Source organism: Trachypithecus francoisi, unplaced genomic scaffold (assembly GCF_009764315.1).
Source record: "Trachypithecus francoisi isolate TF-2019V2 unplaced genomic scaffold, Tfra_2.0 Lachesis_group16, whole genome shotgun sequence".
Classification (NCBI taxonomy): Eukaryota; Metazoa; Chordata; class Mammalia; order Primates; family Cercopithecidae; genus Trachypithecus; species Trachypithecus francoisi.
Genome location: NW_022681461.1, coordinates 82,249,889 through 82,260,651, shown reverse-complemented (window position 1 = coordinate 82,260,651; position 10,763 = coordinate 82,249,889). Strand labels below are relative to the sequence as shown.

General features: G+C 37.5%; 1 long non-coding RNA gene across 1 annotated transcript; it reads right to left on the bottom strand.

The window, feature by feature from the left end:
* Positions 1 to 2,994: 2,994 nt before the first annotated feature.
* Positions 2,995 to 5,936, bottom strand: LOC117099409. Its single transcript, XR_004443803.1, has 3 exons — positions 5,801 to 5,936; positions 4,776 to 4,989; positions 2,995 to 4,069 (listed from the first exon to the last, which is right to left on the bottom strand). It is a non-coding gene; the product is annotated as an uncharacterized LOC117099409 (long non-coding RNA).
* Between the last annotated feature and the right edge of the window lie 4,827 nt (positions 5,937 to 10,763).

The following is a 10,763-nucleotide window of genomic DNA, read 5'->3' as shown; positions in this document are numbered from 1 at the left end:
CTGATGAGGGTCTCAGGAAGCGTACAATCATGGCAGAAGTCAAAAGGGAAGCAAATGTATCACATGGTGAGAGTAGGACTGAGAGAGAGTGGGAGGGAATATGTCACACACCTAAACAACCAGATCTCTCAACAACTCATTCATTATCTCCATATCAGCATCAAGCCAAGAGGGATCCACCCCCGTGACCCAAACACCTCCCACCAGGCCCCACATCCAGCATGGAGAATTTCAATTCACATGAGATTTGGTGGGGACATATATTCAAACCATATCAATACTTAAGCAAGGAGGGGAAAGATCTCTACAAGGAGGACTAGAAAAGACTAATGAGGCCGGGCGTGGTGGCTCAAGCCTGTAATCCCAGCACTTTGGGAGGCCGAGACGGGCGGATCATGAGGTCAGGAGATCGTAGACCATCCTGGCTAACACAGTGAAACCCCGTCTCTACTAAAAAAAATACAAAAACTAGCCGGGCGAGGTGGCGGGCGCCTGTAGTCCCAGCTCCTCGGGAGGCTGAGCCAGGAGAATGGCGTAAACCCGGGAGGTGGAGCTTGCAGTGAGCTGAGATCCGGCCACTGCACTCCAGCCGGGAGACAGAGCGAGACTCCGCCTCAAAAAAAAAAAAAAAAAAAAAGAAAAGACTAATGAAATAAATCATAGATGATGCAGACGAACGGAAAAAACATCCCCTGCTCATGATTTGGAAGAATCAATATCTAAAATGACCATACTGCCCAAAGCAATCTACAGATTTGGTGGAGTTTCTATCAAAAAATGCCAATGTCATTTTTCCCAGATTTAAGAAAAAATAATCCTAAAATTCCTATGGAACCAAAAAGAGCCTAAATAGTCAAAGCAATTATAAGCAAAAAGAACAAATATGAAGGTGTCACTTTACCAGACTTCAAATTATACTACAGGGCTATAGTAACCAAAGGAATATGGTGCTGATATACAAGCAGACACATAGACCAATGAAACAGAATAGAGAACCCAGAAATAAAACCACATACCTACAATCAACTGATTTTCAATAAAGGCAGACAAAAACATTAACAGGGAAAAGGACACCTTATTCAATAAATGATGTTGGGAAAATTGGATAGCCACAGGCAGAAGAATGAAACTGGATCCCTAGAATAAAGACTCAAATGTAAGATCACACTCCATAAAAATTCTAGAAGAAAATCTAGGCAAAACGCTTCTGGACATTGGTATCAGCAAAGAATTTATAACTAAGACTCAAAAGCAAATGCAGGAAAACCAAAACTAAATAAACGGGACTTAATTAACCTAAAAACTTCTACACAGCAAAAGAAATGATCAACAGAGTAAATAGACAGCATACAGAATGGGAGAAAATATTCACAAACTATACATTTGATGAAGGACAACATCCAGAATCCAAAAAGGAATTCAAACAAACCAGCAAGGAAAAAAAAAAAAAAAAAAAAAAAAACCTATTAGAAAGTGGACAAATGATACTTTTCAAAAGAAGATATACAAATGGCCAAAAAAAATTTTTTTAAATGCTCAACATCACTAATCATCAGGGAAATGCAAATTAAAATTACAATGTGACACCACCTTACCCCAGACAGAATGGTCATTATTAAAAAGTCAAAAACAATAAATGTTGGCGTGGATATGGTGAGAAGGGAATGCTTATACACTGTTGGTAGGAATGTAAATAAGTAAGACCTCTATGACAAACAGTATGGAGATTTCTCAAAGATCTAAAAGTAGATCTCCTATTCACTCTGGCAATCCCACTACTGGATATCTACCCAAAAGAAAAGACACATGCACTTCTATGTCTATCACAGCACAATTCACAATTGCAAAGATGTAAAATTAACCTAAATGCCCATCAGATGATGAATGGATAAAAAAATATGGTGGGTGTATACACATATAGAATACCATGGAAGTAGTATACCATGGAACACTATTCAGCCATAAAAAAAAAGAATGAAATAATTATTTTGCGGCAATCTGAATGGAACTAGAGGCCATTATCCTAAGTGAAGTAATTCAGGAATAGAAAACCAAATATTGCATGTTCTCAGTTATAAGTGGAAGCTAAGCTATGGGTTTGCAGGGGCATACAAAATGGTATAATGGACATTGGAGACTCAGAAGTAGGTAGGATGGCAGGGGTTAGGGATGAAAAATTGTATATTGTATACAATGTACACTATTTGGGTGACAGTTACACTAAAAGCTCAGACTTTGCCACTATGGAATTCATCCATATAACCAAAACGACTTGTACCCCTAAATCTGTTGAAAGACAAATAAATTTTTTTTTAGAAAAAAGTACTTTCAAAACAAATAGAAGTACTTTGAAAGAAATAGCTGGATTCTGCTGAGTACTTTGAAAAAGAATACGACTGAAACTAGACTACTTAACATTCTTTTTCTTTACATGAACTACTTGAACACAACTGAGAGATTCTTAGAGTTAAAAGGAAACAAAAGTTTTTGGGAAAATATCATTTTCCCAAAGCCTACTTTTTACGTTTTTGAGTCAAGGATGAGACGAAACACAGAGGCAAAGTACGAGAGAGAGCTGAGAAGATGTGCAAAGGTGGATGAGGTGGGAGGGTTCCAGAGCTTTCCCTTGCAATATTCTCTGAGTACTGGCCACACAAGCGGGCTATTTTAATTCTATTGTATCCCTATTTTCTTAAAAAGGAAACAAGAGACCCTGCTTAGTAATTGGGTCTTAATGTCTTCTCATCGCTGATACTAGGTAGGTCATAGTCCAATGAATACAAATTACAGATACTTATGTTGCCATATTCATTCAGTTGTTTCCAAACCACTCACTCACCAAAAACAATTCATTTGCTTTACAGGCTAACTTTATATTGAGACATATTTGCTTGCTCTATTCCATTTGGGGCTCTGAACAAGTTTCTTCAGAAAAAGAGAAAATAATAGAGAGCAAGAGCTGATAAGTTTTGGAAACAGATCCCAGATTTTTAATGATGCCAAGAAAAAGGGAAGGCATATAATTTGTGAAGTACCCACAGGGCCCTAAAACATGATTAGTCAAACACATAGAAAACATTTTCAGATCTTTTCTTAATTGTAACAGATGGTTGAGCAATAAATTTCTATTTCAGTCTAAAGGATGCTCTGTAAATATATCTGGCTGGAGCCCAGGCTGGCCAGGATAGTATTTCATTGTTCAAAGAAGATCGTTTCTGTATTAATGAACTGTTAGAACTGCTCCCACTAGCTGCCTGGGCGGAACCATTATTATTGAAATTGAAACTCTTAGTATAACAAAATTTCAAACCTAACAGGAACAAGGCTTCCAGAGTCTTCTCATTTTACAGATAAAATAAACAAAGAAACAAAACTAAGGCCTACACAGGTAAAATGGTTTTCCCCCAAACCATCCAGCTAAATCATTACCCAGCTGGAACCCAAACTTCAAACACTTGACCATTACATGTATAATACCACCAGTAATAACGAGACTCAAAAAGATGAGAAAATAACTTGTCCAAAGTCACACACCTAGTTCATAACAAAATTCTGCATACATTCAGACCTTCTCAGTTGAAATTCTATAATTTCTGCACTATCTTCCAAATGACAGCTTGTGAAAGAATTCCCAGAATGTATTAGTTCCTATAGTGGAGATTAGGGGATAGAGAAATATGCATTGACTCTGGAATTAAATAGACCTTAATTCTAATATCAATACTTTCCATTGCCAGCCATATGCACGTTGTCAACACACAAGTCTCATTAAGCATCAGAAGACAGGTTAATCATCTGTAAAACTGAGACATTAACACCAACATCTTAAATTTGATATGAGTTTTGAATTAGAACAGATATAAAACACATAGCACAGTGTCTGGCACATTCCAAGCACTCAACAGATGTTAGTTGGGCTGGTTTTCCTCTATGTCAACATCAAAATACTCAGATTCTTTAGGATATATGTTGTCAGCATGTCATTAATTTGAAATGGGGAGAAGAAATTCTTCTACTCTGAGTAAACCACATTAGTCATCTGCTTACATCTTCAAGTCAGTGGTTGATGCTGGAATAGGAAGAAGTAGTAAAAAGGAAAGTAAAAAGAGTGTATCAAAAAAAAAGTTGAACCCACCAACAAGCTAATTAAAACACCAGAAAATATTAACATGTAGGCTTTGAATTCTAATGACCTTTGTTTCAACCCATGTTAGTTGTCATTTATGACATGACGTGCCCCTAGGAAGTCTTCCAGACATCAACTGTATCCAGAGTCTTCTAGCAGAAACTCTCACTTCACTCCCTCACTCTCCTCCCACCCATACATCCAGAAGAAATAGTGGTCTCATCCTCAAGACAAATATGAAGCCCTGTGGGCAAGGAAAAGAGGAATAATAATAATAATAAAATAAAAAAGACAAGTAGACTGAGTCCCCCGACAGGAAGGGTAGGTGAAGTTGGTCCTTAATATGGGTAACCCCAGGTTGGGGTGCCTTAAACTTGTCACTGCTGTGCATCAAGAAGCCAAGTGGCCAAAATTCCTGACCCAGGGAGGTTGGCTTTGTTATTGCCATTTTATGGATGAGAAATGGAGCCTCTGATAAAGAGACGTATGTATGACAAAGTTAACACAGCTTCGTAAGTGACAGAATCAGTATTGATGGGACATTGCAAGAGAAGGGAGTCCAGAATGAATCATCATGGCAAGGGTTACAGAGAAAGGCACAGGAACCAAATGCAGAGCCCAGAGGGCTAAATGACCCAGAAACATTTACCCTCTAAGCTCAAATGACCCATTGCCAGGAGTAGGGCTTTCAGTTCCTCCAAGCTGATAGAGCTGGTGAACCGGCATGATGAAAGTCAGGAGCACTGGCCAAGAGCAAGCTAAGGCAGTTCCAAACAGATGTTCCCTGTTGGGCATTTAGATTGTGGGCTTCTGCAGAAGCTATTCACTCCACCTGGAACACTCCCATCTCTTCTTAAAGTTATCTGACATATAAATAAAAATATTTACCATATGGAGAGTTTTATCTTTGTTCCACTCAGGAAAAAATACTGATATTCTCTCAGTTAACACACACACAGATCATCTGAGGATAACAGATTGTATTACCAGAAACTCAGTACCTTAAAATAACCCAAATGTATTACCTTACAACTTTGGAAATTCAGAAGTTCAAAATGGTTCTTATGGGCTAAAATTAACATAGCTGCCGAGCTGCATCCCTGCATCCCTGGCTCTGGGGAAAAAAAATCTGTTTCTTTAACCTTTTCTAGTTTCTAGGGTTAAAGAAATAGGGGCTGTTTCTTTAGGGGCTGCCTGCATTCCTTGCCTCCATCTTCAAGGCACATCACTCTAACCCTGTTTCTGTCATTACATCTCTTTCTGCCTTTGACTCTCTTGCCTCTCTATTACAAGCACCTTTGTGATTACAGTGAACCCAGCTGGGTAATTCAGGGTGATCTCTCCATCTCAAATTCCTTAATTTAACGACAATTGCAAAAACTTTTCTACCATGTAAAGAAACAGATTCACAGGTTCTAGGGAGTACGACATGGACATATTTGAGGGAACATTATTCTACCTACAAAACAGGTACATTGTTTATTTGAAGTTTTAAAAACTGAGTAAAACCTATCCCTCTGTATTGATCTATCATAGGCTCTTTCACCTAATATCCTGTGTTGGAAATGTTAAAAACCACAGTGATTCCTCTCTCAATCCTTTCCACACTCAAAATCTAAAACACCTCCAAATTTTCTCTATCCCATTTACATTCTTAATTCAGGCCCTTCTTACCTATTGCCTGGATTATTTCAAAGGCATCCAAACTCATCCTCATGCCAACGTTTTCTCCCTCTTCCAACGCATTTTGCAAAATGCTCCCAGAGTTATATCTTAACACACAATTGTTGAAAGAAGAACTTTAGACAAAAGAAATTTAACAAAGTTTACTTGAACATCCACGAATCAGAAAGCACCAACATGAAAGGATGTTATAGGCTCTGCTCCAGTAGTAACATGAGCAGCAAGCTTTATAGGCTGATCACAGCCTATAAAGAAATTACCTGATTGGGACCAGCTAGGCATTTTCTTTATTTTGGTATGATTCTATGGAAGGTCCCTAGTTATAGAATCAGTTATAGAATCAGTCAGCTAGTTGGCTGTTTATGATTGTCAGAAGTTCAGTTGTTTTTGTTTGGTTTGCTTTTGTTTTTAAGTCAATTACAAGAAATGTCTTCAAGTTAAGTTTCAGCTTGCTTACTTAAGAGCTCCCAGTACAGAGATAACCTCAGGCCAATAGCCTGGCGTCCTCATTTGCTTTGTCACAATTATGTATCAGATTCTTGTTTAAAGCCTCTAATGGCTGCTCATCATCTAACAGGATACAGTCCACATAGCTCAGTTTAACAATCAAAATCCCTTCACAATCTTACCCTCAAACTACTCTTAAAATTCTCTTTCATGTATGTAACATCCCAGCCACATAGAACTTCTATTTTCAGAGGTCTGTGAGCATTTGAGAATGCCTTGACTTTACTCATTGTAAAGCAATACTCATTGTATTGCTGGATGCCCTTAATCTCTTTCTCTGCCTCCCGAGATTCAAGTGAGCCTTTTCATATCCCTCCAAAATACCAACAAAATTTTACCTGCCACTTCCTCCAAAAATATTTTCTCAAAATGCTGTACCCAGCCAAATTAGTAATCCCCATGTATATTTACAACAATTCCTCATTCTTTTTATTATAACATTTACATTTTTAAGTTACTAGTATTTTTATCATTGAATGCCTTTTCTCAAACCAAGAGTTTATTGAAGCAGGGGCTGAGGCTTTTTTTTTTTTTTAATTTCTGATCCAGCATTCAATATAAGCCTAGTTCATAGTAGCTATTCAATAACTCTTTTTGTTCTGAGCAAAACTGAGACTCAGATTGGTTCTTTACAGAACAGTAGATCAGTGACAGCCTGGGGAATCAGTTTATTAATAAACATTTTTAATTTTACTTTGGATGGAAAAAAGAAAGAACAGTTTCTTTTACCTTTTTTTTTCTTTCTTTCTTTCTTTCTTTCTTTCTTTCTTTTTTTTTTTTCCACTGATATCTGGAAAGATAAGACAGAGAAATGGAAGATAAGATTTGCCTGCCCTGACCCAGTCTAAAAAGTAGAAGTAACATAGACAGAAAGACCAACAACAGGGGGAAGCTAAAGGGATCATCATAAAAATCTTGTAAGACTTAGGGGAAGAAGTGCTAATTCAGAGGTCCTCATGGCAGAATTTTACAGAGGTAAGTACAAAGTAACCATCCTATGCTACCATAGTCTCAGAGGGTTGAGAGTGATGACTCATGGAGAATCTCTGTTCTCATCAAGTACAGGGGAGATAAAGGCACCCAGCAGTCTCCTTCTTACAGAAAGTCTGGTAGCCATAGCAGGTGCAGAGTTTCTCCCTACAGCATATTTTGGGCATCAAATACACTTTAGCAAAGTGTTGCTAGCACTTTAGCAAAATATTGGAGCAGAGAAACATAAATGAATTTATGCAAACTCATATAAACCTTCTCTTGGGGATTCCCAGAAATAATTGTGAAAACTCCAGAAGCATTAAGCAAGCTGAGGTTTTGCAATCATGCAAATTAGAAGTAAGAGTCATGGGAAGTTGAGTGTTAAAGTTCATGTAACCTCATATTTATTCAAAGCTGGTGAGGCCTGAGATCATTCAGGTTAAATAAAAGATTGAATACATGAATGAATGATATGTATGATGGAATGGAGATGGGAAATTTTACCAAAATCCAGGTTTTTTTTCAGTGTTGAGCTCCGTGCTTAGTAGGAAACTGTAAATTCATTTTATTGAAGGTGTGTTTCCGATAGGAGTTAATTATTTTAAAAGCTTAATTAAGTGGTTGGCACATGTCCTAGTTTCACTCTTGAGTCTATCATCCTGAACCTATAATGAACTGCAAGCTTTTTAATACTATACAGTTGTCCCTACTCAGATCTGCAGTTTTTCTCCTCTGCTTCAGTTTCCTGTGGTCAGCCAAGATCCAAAAATAGGTGCATGCAGTACAATATTTTGAGAGAAAATGACAGTATACATTCATATAGCCTTTATTACAGTATTATAATGGAGTTCTATTTTATTATTAGTTGTTACTCTATTATCATGTATAATTTATAAATTAAGCTTCATCATAGATATACATGTAGAAGGAAAAACAGAGTCCACACAGACATACCTTGGAGATATTCTGTGTTTTGTTCCAGACTACCACAATAGAGTGAATATTACAGTAAAGCAAGTCACACAAATTTTTTGGTGTCCTAGTGTATAAAAAAGTAATGTTTACACTATACTATAGTCAATCAAGTGAAATGCAAATCAAAACCACAACGTGATACCACCTGCAAGAATGGCCATACTCCTACAAGAATGGCCATAACGAAAAAATGATAGATGTTGGCATGGATGTGGTGAAAAGGAAACACTTTTACACCACAGGTAGGCATGCAAACTAGTACAACCACTATGGAGAACAGTATGGTGATTCCTTAAAGAACTAAAAGTAGATCTAGCATTTGATCCAGCAATCCCCCTACTGGGCATCTACCCAGAGGAAAATAAGTCATTATATGAAAAAGACACTTGCACATGCTTGCTCATAGTGGCACAATTCACAATTGCAAAAATATAGAACCAGTCCAAATGCCCATCAATCAGCAAGTGGATAAAGGAAATACACACACACACACACACACACACACACATTTGGGAATAACACCCACAAAAAGGAACGAAATAATGACATTTTCAGCAACCTGGATGAAATTGGAGACCATTATTCAAAGAGACAATTCAGGAATGGAAAACCAAACATCATATGTTCTCACTTATAAGTGGAAGCTAAGCTATGAAGATGCAGAGGCATAAGAATGATACAATGGACTTTAGCGACTCAGGGGAAAGGGTGTGGGGTGGGTGAGGGATAAAAACCTACACATTGGGTACAGTGTACACTGCTTGGGTGATAGGTGCACCAAAATCTCTGAAGTCACCACTAAATAATTTATCCATGTAACCAAACATCACCTGTACCCCCAAAATTATTGAAATAAAATACTTTGTTTAAAGTGTACAATAGCATTATGTCTAAATACAATGTATGTATCTTAAAATATTACATTGCTAGAAAATGCTGATGATCATCTGAGTCTTCAGTGAATCCTAATCTTCTGCTAGTGGAGAGTCTTGCCCCAACATTAATGATTTCTGACTGATCAGGTCAGAAATTGCAGAAGATTGGGGTGGCTGTAGCAATTTCTCTTTCTTTCTTTCCTTCCTTCCTTCCTTCCTTCCTTCCTTCCTTCTTTCCTTTCCAGAAGTCATGACAAATTGTATCTCTTTTTTGTTTTGCTTTGGGGCTGTGGCAATTTCTTACAATAAGACCACAGTGAAGTTTGCCACGTTGACTGACTTTTCCTTTCACAAAAGAGTTCTCTGTCATGTATGATGTTGTTTGATAATATTTTACCCAACAGTAGAACTTCTTTCAAAATTGGAGTCAATCCTCTTAACGTCTGCTGCTGCTTTATCAACTAAGTTTATAAAATATTCTAAATTCTTTGTTGTCATTTCAACAATATTCACAGCATCTTCACCAAGAGTAGATTCTATCTCAAGGAACCACTTTCTTTGCTCATCCATAAGGAACAATTCCCCATCCATTCAAGTTGTATTATAAGATTGCAGCAATTCAGTCACATCTTCAGACTCCACTTCTAGCTCTAGTTCTTTTGTTATTTATTTCTACCATATCTGTAGTTACTTCCTCCACTGAAGTCTTGAACTGCTCAAAGCAGTTCAAGGTTGGAATTAACTTCTTCAAAACTCCTGTTAGTGTTGCTATTTTGACCTCTTTCCATAAATCACAGATGTTCTTAATGACATCTAGAATGCATAATTCTTTCCAGAAGGTTTTCAGCTTACTTTTCCCAGATCCATCAGAAGAATCATAACCTGTGGCAGGTATTGCCTTACCAAATGTATTTCTTATGTAAGATTTGAAAGTGAGAATTAATCCTTGATCCATAGGCTACAGAATGGATGTTGTTAGCAGGCATAAAAGCAACATTAATCTTCATGTACATCTCCATCAGAGCTCTTGGGTGACCGGATGCATTGCCAATGAACAGTAATATTTGGAAAGGAATTTTTTTGAGCAGTAGGTCTCAACAGTGGGTTTAAAATATCCATGCTGTAAACAGATGTGCTGTCATTCATTCTTTGTTGTTCCATTTATAGAGCACAGGCAGAGTAGATTTAGCATAATTCTTGAGTCCTTTGATTTTCAGAATGGTCAGTGAACATTAGCTTCAACTTAAAATCACCATCTTCATTAACCCTAACAAGAAAATCAGTCTGCCCTTTGTCCTTTGAAGACAGGCATTGGCTTCTTTCTAGTCTAGATGGCATCGTCTTCCAATATAAGGCTGTTTCATGTACATTGAAAATCTATTGTTTAGCACAGCCACCTTTATCAATTGTATTAGCTAGAGCTTCTGGATAGCTTGCTGCAGCTTCTGCATGAGCACTTGTTTCTTCACCTTGCACTCTAATGTTATGAGAGAGCTTCTTTCTTCAAACCTCATAAACCAACCTCTGTTAGCTTCAGACTTTTTTATGCAGCTTTCTCACTTCTTCCAGTCTTCATAGAATTGAAGAGAGTTAGGGTCTTTCTCTAGATTAGGCTTTGATTTAAG